The following is a 14312-nucleotide window of genomic DNA, read 5'->3' on the forward strand; positions in this document are numbered from 1 at the left end:
GTGGAACGATGAACACTGCAGTAAAAAAAAGTATCCTGTGTGTCACAAAGGTAATGATTCTGAGTTAGTTTTTCAATTTTTCAATTTCATTTATTTCCAGTTAGAGCACTATAGTCTGTAAGACATCTCTGTGAGAGAAACATTGAGTTATTTACAGTCCATAAAGGATGTTTCTTATAAATCTATATTTTTTTTTCTTTCAGCACAATGTCTAAACAATTCATGCAGTAATAATGAGCTCTGTAAAGAACAAGTCAACAACTTCACCTGTGTATGTAAGCCAGGTTTCTCTGGGGCACGGTGTGAAACAGGTCAGAACTAACAGTATTTAAACAAACGTAAAGTGGTGAAATATCTATGTATGAAGTCAAATATATTGTAATTTAAATGAGTGGGGAAAAAAACAAAGTTAAATGGATAAAACTGTGTAATCCTAAATAGTTTACATTACGAAAATCTTTACTTACGACATTCCTTAAACATGCCTTCTCTGATGCTCCGGTCTGTATGGGAATCGTTCCCTCAACTCAAACTGTAAGTTTTCCTGTGCTGGTGGTTATAAGCTGGGCGGCACATCTGAGCTCAAATGCAGTTCATCAGGTGCATGGAACGCTCCTCCACCTTCATGTGCAGGTACAATATATTTCAATAGTAGGATTCTGTGTTTGCACTGATATATCTCTTAATAGATATCAATATATGCATGCAAGATTGAGTTGTCTTCCGCTTGCAGTGGAGTGTTTTCCCGTTCTTTTGTTTGGTGGTGAAATGATGAACTGCACTGAAGGACATGACAGCTTCAGATCTGCCTGTAGAGTACAGTGTCCACCTGGACGTTTGCTTCTGGGCTTTACTGAGTTCACCTGCAGAGCTGATGGCATGTGGGAGTCTTCCTTTCCATTGATGTGCGCAAGTAAGGAGTTCACACCTTTCAGTTGTGCCCCACAGATATGGTGTATAATGAGAGCATGTTGGTCTTAACAGTGTGTGAATTTTTACAATTTAATTTGAAAAGGATTGGTTATTTACTCATTTTAAAATATCATATCCTAGAAATATTCACCCTACCAACCATGGGTCTATATTCCTACCAACCATCTTATATTCCTAATCATGAATATGCAGCCTTGGAAATAACCAAATTTTTTTTTTTTTTTTTTTTTTTTTTGGATTGTTACTAAACTCATAAAAAATTAAAGTTCTAAAAGTTGTTTTTTTTGTTTTTTGTTTTTGCTGCAATGCCATATAGAAGAACCATTTTTTGTGGCTTCCCAAAGATAATTTCTGTCAAAGTTCTTACATGAACCATTTTTTATTAGTGTGAAGAACATTTTAATAATCTGAAGAACATTTTAAAGCATCTTTTGTGTAATGGAAAGGTTTAATGGATGTTAAAGGTTCTTTATGGAACCATCAATGGCAATAAGGAACCTTTATTTTTACCCTAAGCCTCTATTTCAACCCCATTAGAGTATGTTTTCATATTTATTTAATACGCATACTAATACATTTATATTAACTGATTTAATTCTGAATCATTAACACAAACAATTTCCATTACATTTAAAATATTTTGAGGTTTTTAATTAACATTATTCTATATGATGTATGAACCCAATGGTCAAAAATATTATTAAATGAACCCATTATTTATTTATTTACACACTAACATAATAAGGACAATAAAACAAACAAACAAGGAAAGAAGATATCTGAGTACAAGTATTACAGCAACTGAGATGCACTTACACAATCTGGAAATTTGCCCATCAAATTAGTAAATGACTCCCACTTGCTCAACAAAACTTGCTCTTTCCTTAATAAAATGAATCCTTTCCAAATGCATAATCTTAACTCTGTTATTTTTAAAGGGAAGAAATATCAGGAAATAAAAAAATATATAAATGTTTATATAAAAAGAATACTTTAAATTTTAAAATCTTTTTATATTTTTCCTCAGGTCTTGTCCATTTTCACATTGCTCTTTCGGCATCTGTTGTCATCTCAGTGTTTTGTGGCTGTTTTTGTTGCAGAATGAGTGAGTATAGTGTGAAGTTTTGAAGGATTTATCAAATCTAAAAAAAAGTAATAATTATTATTCCAAAGAGAAAAATATATATATTTTAAATGTTTTATTTTTCCTTTTTAAATTTGGTTGTAGATAAAAAGGCAGTGAGATCGAGGTAAATTGTGTTTACTTAAAATTTTCTTGCCAGTTTCACTGATTTAGATGATTTAGATTACAATTAACCTTGGATAAATTTTACTCCGCCATGTTTTCTTGCAGAACTCAAGAGGAAATGCTGAATCCAGCATTTGAAGCTGAACACACACCACTTGATAGACCTCTATGTTCAGCATAAAGATGTCTGACAATAACATTGTTATCTTTTGCTCAAAAATGCTTGATGTATAGCTGTAAAAAAAATGCTTGATGTATAGCTAGAAAAAAAAAACATTATTCAGTGTGAGCTATAGAATGACATTAAAACTATTTAATATCTGGTATATAAGAATAGCAGCGTATACACTGTTGTGCTGTAACTTTTCCTTCAATGGCAGCACTATTACACAATTTCCCATCACTTAGTTCTCATGCAATTGCAGCTGTCTGAATATTGGCAAATCATATTTGCCAGCAATTTCGTATGCATTAAACTGTGAACGTCCTCTCAGATTTCCTCTCAGAATAAATTAAACTGCATAGAAGAACCGGGAGCGGTGGATTTTTGTTAAAAAAAATAACAGGCTCCAGGTGGAGGTAGAAGCGCAGGTTTTTTCTAAAACCGGCTGATTTAGGTTGTTCTGTCGGAGCAAAGTGTTGGTTTCAGTGAATATGATAAAAAACATCTTGCTGAAGGCAGCTTTAAGAGAAACTGGGATAAGAAGACAACAAGAAGAATATGGGGCCAGAAGAAACAACAGAACAACATCTGTCCAAAGCAGGTGAGAATGTTTAATATTTAATTATTTTAGTTTTTCCCAAATGTCAAGACACTTTTCTTGAAAACTGTAACGCATACAAACTCAAAACAGAAGAAATGAAAGCTCAGCCTTAATTAAACAGTTTCTCTACCAGGTTTTCAAAACAATCTCTACAATTCACAACAATTCTATACAACTCTGCAACATCAGCACTGTCAATACATAGACTGCAGATTATTTATAAATGAATAAATGACCCTTGTAGAAGATGATATAATAGCGGAAATACATTTTCACAGACGCAAGCTTGGCGACTGCACCCTAGATGAGGCTTTCGACTGCTGACTTCTGTTTCGCTCTATGTTTCGGGTCGTTTCCCTGATAGCAGACCAACATTGAATCAAGGTTGAAACTTAAATAACATTAATTCAGGGTGCAAACCTGATGAAAAGTCAATGTTAAGTTTCAACCTTGATTCAATGGCACTTAAAACTCCAGTCGCCTCAATTACACCGGGAAGACACTGGTCTGCCATGTCTGTTGCTTTTCCAACAGTTAATGATGATTTCGTCTCTTGCGTCTCTCTCTTTTCAACTGAATGCTTCTGGTTCTGGAGCGAGAGTGCGTTCTTGTGTCACTCTTCTGTGTTGTTTACCTGATTAACCTGTTAAAGAGCAAATATTGCCTGTCCCGGTGTTTGTGCAGGCAGATTCTAGCGTACCGATAACTCTCATAAACTGCAATAAACTAGTGGTGTAATTTCTCTCTATCTCTCCTTGCTGCAGAGCCATTGAAACTGAAGCCGCTGATTCCCTCACGCTGGCCTGCATAGTTTTATATATTTAGACACACACAGGGCAGTGGCGCAACGACATGAATGCAGAAGTATAATTTTTGGCTGAGGCACCCTGAGTGTGTACAATTGTTGTAATTTCTAACTCATCAACTCAAATTTAACTTATATTTACATTTTGCCATGCCACAGTTACAATCTAAACTAAACCTTAACTTGTAGCTTCTCTTCCTCTAAAGTTGATCTATTATTATATTTTCTTTCCGTAAGGGCTGCCACTGTGTATCTATTTCACATATTCTTTTGAAACGCTTACATTATCAAACTCACATTGTTGTACATATGATGTGCTTTGTCCTGTTTCTATTATTGATTCAAGTGCTTTACTTTCACTTCTATGCTGGAAGCATTTTGACATGGTGTATGCTGTGGCCATCTGCTGGTCAAAAGCATGAATAGCACCTGCCAAACTGTTGCGTCGTTATGCTTTGTGATTAATGGATCAGGATCACTTTTGCCATATCAGGTTTTTCCCAACAGGCTTTTCAGGAATTCTTGTGCACCATAGTTGTAAGATCAGGATGGTGCACTGGAGAGTTCATTACATCAATATACCACCAATACCTGTGTTAGTAGGCATTGGCAATGCAAGGCAAGTTTATTTATATGGCACATTTCATACACAATGGCAATTCAAAGTGCTTTACATAGAAGAAATTAAAATAATAAAAAGAAATAAGAATAATTAAAACAGTTTAGAAAAAAAAATAAAATAAAATACAGTACAGTACAGTACATTACAGTTGGACGAACATTGGCACAGTGCTCATTCAGTAAATGCATAGTTAAACAGAAGTGTTTTGAGTCTGGATTTGAATGTGATTACAGTAGGAGCACATCTGATCTCCTCTGGAAGCTGGTTCCAGCTGCGGCTGGCATAATAGCTAAAAGCGGACTCGCCATGCTTAGAGTGAACCCTTGGTATTTCTAGCTGATATGATCCTAGTGATCTGAGTGATCTGTTGGGTTTATATTCAGTGAGCATATCTGCAATGTATTGAGGTCCTAGACCATTGAATGATTTATATACCAGTAATAATACTTTAAAATCAATCCTAAATTTAACTGGGAGCCAGTGTAAAGACCTGAGGACTGGTGTGATATGTTCATATGTTCTGGTTCTGCTCAGAATCCTGGCGGTAGCGTTTTGTATGAGCTGCAACTGTCTTATGGTCTTTTTGGGAAGGCCAGTGAGGAGTCCGTTACAATAATCCACCCTGCTGGTGATGAAAGCATGCACAAGTTTCTCTAAGTCTTGTCTGGAAACAAAGCATCTAATTCTTGCAATATTTTTCAGATGACAGTATGCTGATTTAGTTATTGCTTTGACATGACTACTGAAACTAAGGTCTGACTCTAGTGTCACACCGAGATTCCTGACTTGATTTTTAGTTGTTTGACCCCTAGAGTGAAGGTATGCGTTCACCTTGAGAACTTCATCTTTGTTTCCAAACGCAATGACTTCAGTTTTGTCTTTGTTTAATTGAAGAAAGTTTTGACACATCCAACTGTTGACTTCGTCAATGCATTGGCACAGGGAGTCAATGGGGCTGTAGTCATTAGGCGATAGGGCTATGTAGATCTGTGTGTCGTCTGCATAGCTGTGGTAAGCAATTTGGTTCTTTCTCATTATTTGGCTCATTGGGAGCATATACAGGTTGAACAGGAGTGGCGCAAGAATTGAGCCTTGAGGGACTCCGCATGTCATGGATGTCCACTCAGACTTATGGTCTCCTATACTCACATAATAACCTCTCCCATCTAAGTATGACCTGAACCATTTTAGGACTATCCCAGAAAGCCCCACCCAGTTTTCCAGCCTGTCAAGAAGTATGTTATGATCGACAGTGTCAAATGCAGCACTGAGGTCGAGTAGTACCAGCACTGATAATTTGCCTGAATCAGTATTTAAGCGAATATCGTTTATTATCTTTATGAGCGCTGTCTCTGTGCTGTGGTGCGGTCAGAAACCAGATTGAAAATTGTCAAAGTATCCATTCGAGCATAAGAATTTGTTCAGCTGGTTGAAGACAACTTTTTCAATGATCTTGCCTATGAAAGGAAGATTTGAGAAGATTTGAGCCTATACCCAGATAGCAACATTGTTTCGGCCCAGATCCGGCCCACATCTGGCACTTGTAGAATACGGATCTGGCCCACATGCAGCGTGGAATGACGGCCCTTGTGTGGCCCACTACTGTTTGCCAGATCTGGGCCAGAAGCAGGCCATAGCAATGCCACATGTCAGCCAAGAGCAAAGAAATAAACCAGAACTGGACCTTATCTGAGCCACAAAATCTGTGTATATTACATATAGAGTCATCTCAGCCTTAATAAGCCTGTTAACAAGCAGAATCACTGAAGGAAAGAAGAGAACAGAAAAAGAGACAAGCAGAAACACAAGAACTACAACTGACTTCAGCCACAGTCTAAGATGAAATCAACTGAAGAGAAAAGAAGACATTAAATCTGTGAAGATCTCAGCAGAGGATCAAACAACTCCACAAACAGCATTACCAGCTTCACTTATTACTGACCAGACTGACTTTATTTCTGTCAGACGTCTACAAAAGTTTTTATTGAGAATTAACAAAGGTTTAACTCTAATGTGTTTCATTTAAAGTCACCATAAGAGTGATTAGTGTTTCCATTAGTTGGGCTCTTAACTCTTAGTATATCTTACCTCTTAGTCTTTTTTGGCTGCTGTGACAGTGTGTTTGTCAAACACATTTGCAGCAGCAAAGAAAGCTAAAGTGAAACGAGATCAGGTGATCATGGTTACCTGTTGATGGTTTTATAATCATCATGAAATAACTTGATTCACTGATGTTTTTGGAATCTAACAATTGTGTTGATCCATTAATGCTTTCACATCACAAACCCTGTGTTACTGCAGTATGAGATCTAGCACTATTATAACAATCAGTTTAAAGCTTTTAACAAACATGAGATCAAAAGATTAGCTTATGCTGACACACACAGATATCAACAATCAGCGTATGCATCTCAACAATGGTGACAATCACAAATATTCAGATAAACAGATTAATTCATCACTGAAAAGCTATTAATTCACAACAAAAACAACAGCAAAAAAATAAAAGCAAATATTTAGAATCAAACAAAATTATAGGACAATTCAGCTGCATAATTTATTCATGTTGCAATGCATGCTGGGAATTTTGCACTATGCTGGTACCCAGCATGCATTGCAGCAAAGTACTTTTGATTGCCACCATTGTTGAGATTCATACGCTGATTGTTGATGTCTGTGTGTGTCATATTAAACAGACTTTTTGTGCTCATGTTTGATAAAGTCTTCTAACTGATTGTTATTATATTGCTAGATCTCATACTGCAGTAACACAGGGTTTGTGATGTGAAAGTATTAATGGATCAACACAATTGTTAGATTCCAAAAACATCAGTGAATCAGGTTATTTCATGATGATTACAAAACCATCAACAGGTAACCATCATCACCTGATCTCGTTTCACTTTAGCTTTCTTTGCAGCTGCAAATGTGTTTGACAAACACACTGTCACAGCAGCCAAAAAAGACTAAAAGGTAAGATATACTAAGAGTTAAGAGCCCAACTAATGGAGACACTAATCACTCTTATGGTGACTTTAAATGAAACATTAGAATTAAACCTCTGTTAATTCTCAATAAAAACTTTTGTAGACGTCTGACAGAAATAAAGTCAGTCTGGTTAGTAATAAGTGAAGCTGGTAATGCTGTTTGTGGAGTTGTTTAATCCTCCTCTGCTGAGATCTTCACAGATTTAATGTCTTCTTTTCTCTTCAGTTGATTTCATCTTAGACTGTGTCTGAAGTCAGTTGTAGTTCTTGTGTTTCTGCTCGTCTCTTTTTCTGTTCTCTTCTTTCTTTCAGTGATTCTGCTTGTTAACAGGCTTATTAAGGCTGAGATGACTCTATATTTAATATACACAGACTTTGTGGCTCAGATAAGGTTCAGTTCTGGTTTATTTCCTTGCTCTTGGCTGACATGTGGCATTGCTATGGCCTGCTTCTGGCCCAGATCTGGCAAACAGGAGTGGGCCACACAAGGGCCGTCATTCCACGCTGCATGTGGGCCAGATCCGTATTCCACAAGTGCCAGATGTGGGCCGGATCCGGGCCGAAACAATGTTGCTATCTGGGTAGTTGCTTAATATGGTCTTATCCAGATTGTTCTTTTTCAGGAGGGGCTTGACAACTGCAGTTTTCAGGGAGTTTGGAAAACTCCCAGAGAGAAGTGAAGCATTTACCACTTCTAGAAGATCTGCTTCTAAACTGTTTAACACACTTTTGAAAAATGATGTGGGAAGTGTGTTGCATGTTGATGTTTTAAGGTGCTGTACAGTTTCTTCCAAAATTTTGCCATCAATTTCTTTGAAATCAGACATAGTAACTACTTTCTCAGGTGGTTTGATCTGACTGACCTCAGTGCAACTCAAGGATGTGCTGATCACCTTTCTGATATTATTGATTTTCTCAGAGAAGAAAGAGGCAAACTCACTGCACTTGTTCTCTGAGAGCATTTCACTGGGAATCTGGCTTGGGGGGTTTGTCAGTCTCTCTACAGTAGCAAAAAGAGTGCGTGTGTTGTTTAAATTGCTGTTTATAATATTTGAGAAGAAAGTCTGTCTAGCTTTGCCTAGTTCCATATTGAAAGCATGAAGGCTGTCTTTGTAGATGTTATAATGGACTACAAGTTTAGTCTTCCGCCACATGCGCTCTGCTTTTCTGCATTGTCTTTTCATATTTTGCACTGCTGTTGAGTTTCTCCAAGGTGCTTTTTGTCTGCCACTCTTCTTCCTGACTTTAACAGGGACAATATCATCAATTATACCTTTAACTTTTGAGTTAAAAGAATCAAGGAGAAAATCAACAGAGTCTGCAGATATGCTTGGTGTTAAGGATATAGCCTTCATAAATAGTACACTAGTGTTCTCATTTAAGCATCTCTTCTTGACAGACACAGATCTAGCTTCAGTGGCAGGAGAGATCAATATATCAAAGAAAATACAGAAATGATCAGACAGTGCTACATCCTTAATAACAATCAATGAATAGTTTAGACCCTTACTGATAAGTAAATCTAGAGTGTGTCCACGATTGTGTGTGGGTCCATGTACATGCTGAGTCAGATCAAAAGTTTTTAAAACACTTTTGATTTCTTTTGCCATATTGTTTTCTGCACTATCTATGTGGATGTTAAAATCTCCAGCAATGGCAAAACAGTCAAACTCTGAGGTAATTGCTGATAACAGTTCTGTAAAGTCCTCAGCAAAGGCTGGAGAGTATTTTGGAGGCCTGTAAATAATGAAAAGTAAAATGCGTGGAGCACCTTTTAACACAATACCCAGATATTCGAAAGACGGGTAATTCCCAAATGATATTTGCTTACATTGATAGATATCTTTAAAAAGAGCAGCTAGACCCCCACCTCTCTTAACAGCTCTGCAGACACTCATAAAATTAAAGTTAGGGGGGGCTGCTTCATTGAGGATTGTTGCACTGGGGGTGGTGTGGCGCAATGGATAAGACACATGCCTTTGGTGTGAGAGACCCGGGTTCGAATCCACTGTGAGACATGTGTCCCTGAGCAAGACACTTAACCCCTAGTTGCTCAAGAGGCGTGCGACCTCTGACATATATAGCAATTGTAAGTCGCTTTGGATAAAAGCGTCAGCTAAATGAATAAATGTAAATGTGCACTGCAGATGTCTTCTAGCCAGGTTTCATTTAGAAGCATAAAATCCAGGTTGTTTGTGGTTATTAAGTCGTTGACTAGAAGTGATTTATTTTTAAGTGACTGAATGTTTAAAAGTGCTAACTTAACAGTCTTACTTTTCCCCACAGCAATATTAGTTTGACGTGTACCAGATTAGTTGGGTTTGCTGTACGGCTATTGAAGGCCTTAGACTTTCTATCTTGTAATAGAACAGCAATAGAGAAAGATACAGGCACACTGGGTTCCTGCTTGTTTTGTAAACATTTGAGAAAGTTACTGTTATCAGAGCGGGGACCCAACACACATCACTGAGAACTGGTACTGAATGTATTTAGTGATGGGTGATTGGTTTTAGTGTAACTGAGGTCAGCTGGTTGCGCTGTGCAGTAAACCTCACCTCTGACCTTGAGGCGCACTATAGACCTTGTTAGAACGCCCTCCTCCTTATCTGACAGGTCATGTTCCCCCAGCAGGCACAGGATGTAGACTCAAATGTCGGTCAGACGTTGGATTTTGGTTGAAAATGAAAGTCGGGTCATGATCCAACGTATGATGTCTAAATCAAACGTTTGTTTAACATCAAGCTCCAACGTTAGACAGACGTCGAATTTAGGTTGAAATAAGCATACACAAAGAAAAAGGTTAAATGCACGGCAGTATAATTATTACCAGATCACTACTAAACAGTTTGTCTGAAATCAGTGTTTGCTTTAGTTTTGCAGTTTGACTCTTGCATTTTCAACACAAGTTTAGGTATGGTAAGAACTCCAAGAGAAATTGCTTTCAGATGTCTTTGATAAATTGAATATATTCTTGACATTATGTGTCTTTTCTTTTGTTTAGACATCATGTTATTATTTTCACATTATTGATTATAAGAGTCCTGTGATTGTTCTAAACATGCACGCAGACATTAAATAATCAGCGTATGGATCTCAATAATGGTGGCATGCTTCATTCTGCAATGCATTTTGGGTGCATCATACAAAACTCATCTATGGCTCCCAGAATGTGAGTCTACTAGATGCTGGAGTTTCATTGTCAGCTCTTAAAAATATACAGAGGTGGGTAATCCAGGGCCAAAGAGTAAAAGTCCTTGCCATATGTTCATTCCACCCATAAACTCAGTCAGCTGATTTCACTAATTAGTTCTCTCTCCTGCTGAATTAGCAAATCCAGGTGATTGGAACAAAATACTGAGGAGGACTTTTACTTTCTGAACCTGGACTTTACACCTCTGCATAGCAATGCCACATGTCAGCCAAGAGTAAAGAAATAAACCAGAACTGGACATTATCGTAGCCAAAATAATCTGTGTATATTAAATATGGAGTAATTTCAGACACAGCCTCAGATGAAATCAACTGAAGAGAAAAGAAGACATTAAATCTGTGAAGATCTCAGCAGAGGAGGATTAAACAACTCAAACAGCTTTACCAGCTTCACTTATTACTAACCAGACTGACTTACGTCAGACTGACGTCTACAGAAGTTATTATGGAGAATTAACAGAGGTTTAACTCTAATGTGTTTCATTTGAAATCACCATAAGAGTGATTAGTGTTTCCATTAGTTGGGCTCTTAACTCTTATTATACCTTTTGTCTCTTTTGGCCACTGTGACAGTGTGTTTGTCAAACACATTTGCAGCAGCAAAGAAAGCTAAAGTGAACTGAGATCAGGTGATGATGGTTACCTGTTGATGGTTTTATAATCATCATGAAATAGACTGATTCACTGATGTCTTTTGAATCTAACAATTTTGTTATCATATTAATATTTTTTCACAACACAAACCCTGTGTTACTGCAGCATTAGATCCAGCAATATTATAACAGTAAGTTAGAAGACTTTAACAGACATGAGCACAAAAAAGTCAGTTTAATATGACACACACAGACATCAACAATCAGCGTATGAATCTCAACAATGGTGACAATCAAAAGTACTTTGCTGCAATGCATGCTGGGTACCAGCATAATACAAAACTCCCAGCATGCATTGCAACATGGATAAATTATGCAGATGAATTGACCTATAATTTTGTTTGATTCTAAATATTTGCTTTTATTTTTTTGCTGTTGGTTTTGTTGTGAATTAGTAGCTTTTCAGTGATGTTCTGAATTTATCTGTTTATCTAAATATTTGTGATTGTCACCATTGTTGAGATTCATACGCTGATTGTTGATATCTGTGTGTGTCAGCAAAGGCTAATTTTTTAATTTCATGTTTGTTAAAAGATTTAAACCAATCGTTATATTTCTGGATCTCATGCTGCAGTAACACAGGGTTTGTGATGTGAAAATATTAATGGAACAATATATTTGTTAGATTATAAAAACCTCAGTAAATCAGTCTATTTCATGATGATTATAAAACCATCAACAGGTAACCATCATCACCTGATCTCATTTCACTTTAGCTTTCTTTGCTGCTGCAAATGTGTTTGACAAACACACTGTCATAGCAGCCAAAAAAGACAAAAGGTATAATAAGAGTTAAGAGCCCAACTAATGGAAACACTATTCACTCTTATGGTGATTTCAAATGAAACACATTAGAGTTAAACCTCTGTTAATTCTCAATAAAACTTCTGTAGACGTCTGACAGAAATAAAGTCAGTCTGGTTAGTAATAAGTGAAGCTGGTAATGCTGTTTGTGATCTTCACAGATTTAATGTCTTCTTTTCTCTTCAGTTGATTTCACCTGAGGCTGTGTCTGAAATTACTCCATATTTAATATACACAGATTATTTTGGCTACGATAAGGTCCAGTTCTGGTTTATTTCTTTACTCTTGGCTGACATGTGGCATTGCTATGCAGAGGTGTAAAGTCCAGGTTCAGAAAGTAAAAGTCCTCCTCAGTATTTTATTCCAATCACCTGGATTTGCTAATTCAGCAGGAGAGAGAACTAATTAGTGAAATCAGCTGACTGAGTTTATGGGTGGAATAAACATATGGCAGGACTTTTACTCTTTGGCCCCTGGATTACCCACCTCTGAAAATATAATGTCTACAAGAAAAGAGCAGTGTTATGGAAGGTCCGGGAAAGGAAGAACTAATGATCTCTAGATCAAGATTAGGACACACGGGATTAAATTCAACACTTGCAATAATGGGGAAGAATGAAAATGGTATGCATGATGAATGTGATGTTTTAGAAACAGTAGAGCATGTATTTTTTTTTAAATGTAACAAATATGATGATCACTGAAGTACAGTAGTTTATTTAAAGGAGTGGTATAATGCCCTTTTCACAAGATGTAAAATATGTCTTTGATGTCCCCAAAGTGTGTATATGAAGTTTTAGCTCAAAATACCCCACAGATATTTTTATATAGAATGTTAAAATTGTCACATTTTGAGGGTGAGCAAAAAGGCACTGTTTTGTGTCTGTCCCTTTAAATGCAAATGAGCTGCAGCTTCAACAGATTGTGTCCTTTTACGTCAAATATCTCCCTTTGCTTTGAACTTTGAGCGTCGTAACTTTGCAGATGTTGTTTATGCTCAAACAGCAACAATACACACTAACTAAAGTTAGAAAAAGTGAAATCAGAATCAACCACCCATTTAATAATAAAGGATAGACCAGTAAATGTCATTGGGGATTGAGAGATTCTCAGATATATGGGGCTGTTTTAACCTTTTTGAAGAATTCAGGATTAGAGAATAGGATATAATGTATGGGGATTGTGATGCTTCTGCCCACCTTGAAGATTGAGAAGCCCAGGGCGGACGTTGGAGGAGCTGAACACGCAGCACCAGCAGAAGGTGGGTGAGGCATTACATCCACAAAGAAAAAAAAGTAAAAAAGAATATACAGATGCATCACCCATGTAGACTGTACAGTAGGTGGCGGTAATACTCCTAAGGAGTGAGCAGCCAATAACAAGAAGAAGAAGAAGAAGAAGAAGATGCTGGAGTTCAAAATGTTTAATGGACAATGAATCAAAGCCTTGCTGTAATAATACCAAAAAATTATAAAAAATTAAAAATAATAATCCAAAATTACTCCAACTCAAACATCAGTAAAATATACCACTATATGATGATTATATTTTTATCATCAAGTAGACAATATCATCTGATCACATTTTCTCTTGCTTTTCTTGCCAAAACAAACAGATACAACAGCCAGAGGAAAAAAATAATGTAAACACTGTTAACACTCAAACCAAACTAATATTTTCAATAAAACATCATCAACAACAAAAAAAAAACTATTTTAATTCTCAAGAATAGAAATAACTCAATCTAGTTAGTAATACGTGAAGCATGCTGTTTGTGGAGTTGTTCAATCCTCCTCTGCTGAGATCTTCACAGATTTAATGTGCTGCCATGCATTTTATCCTTTTTTGCTTATTCCAACCAAATTTCAACGTCTATCTGACGTTGGAGCTTGACGTCAAATAAGCATTGGGTTTAAACGTCAACACAACTTTCATTTTCAATCAAAATATGACGTCTGACTGACGTTGGATTAGTTGGAGTCCAACATCTTCCTGACGTCACATTGACATACTGTGGCTTGACATTGTAAGAAATGAAGAGTGAGGTTAAAAAACATTTGAGAAGGTTTTGAATGCAGTAGAACAGCTTTGAATCAACAGATCACCCACTGGCCCATTGGTCGCCCAATATATAAAAAAATCAGTTAACCTCATGGTATTTATCTTATATTTTATGCTTTCGTACAATGCATGCTGTATGAAGAATCTATTGAATGAAAATCACTTCGATCTCATTACAATACCCAAAATATAGTTAATACATTATTTTAATACGAAGAGAATAA

The 14312-nt window shown here is 36.7% G+C and overlaps 1 long non-coding RNA gene across 1 annotated transcript; it reads left to right on the plus strand.

Annotated features, from left to right (window-relative positions):
• Positions 1 to 644: 644 nt before the first annotated feature.
• Positions 645 to 2372, plus strand: LOC307152870. The gene is made up of 4 exons (XR_013820075.1): positions 645 to 913; positions 1961 to 2038; positions 2162 to 2183; positions 2288 to 2372. It is a non-coding gene; the product is annotated as an uncharacterized lncRNA (long non-coding RNA).
• The last annotated feature ends 11940 nt before the right edge of the window (positions 2373 to 14312 follow it).

The sequence above is a fragment of the Squalius cephalus genome (genome assembly GCF_949319135.1).
Source record: "Squalius cephalus genome assembly, chromosome: 2".
Lineage (NCBI taxonomy): Eukaryota > Metazoa > Chordata > Actinopteri > Cypriniformes > Leuciscidae > Squalius > Squalius cephalus.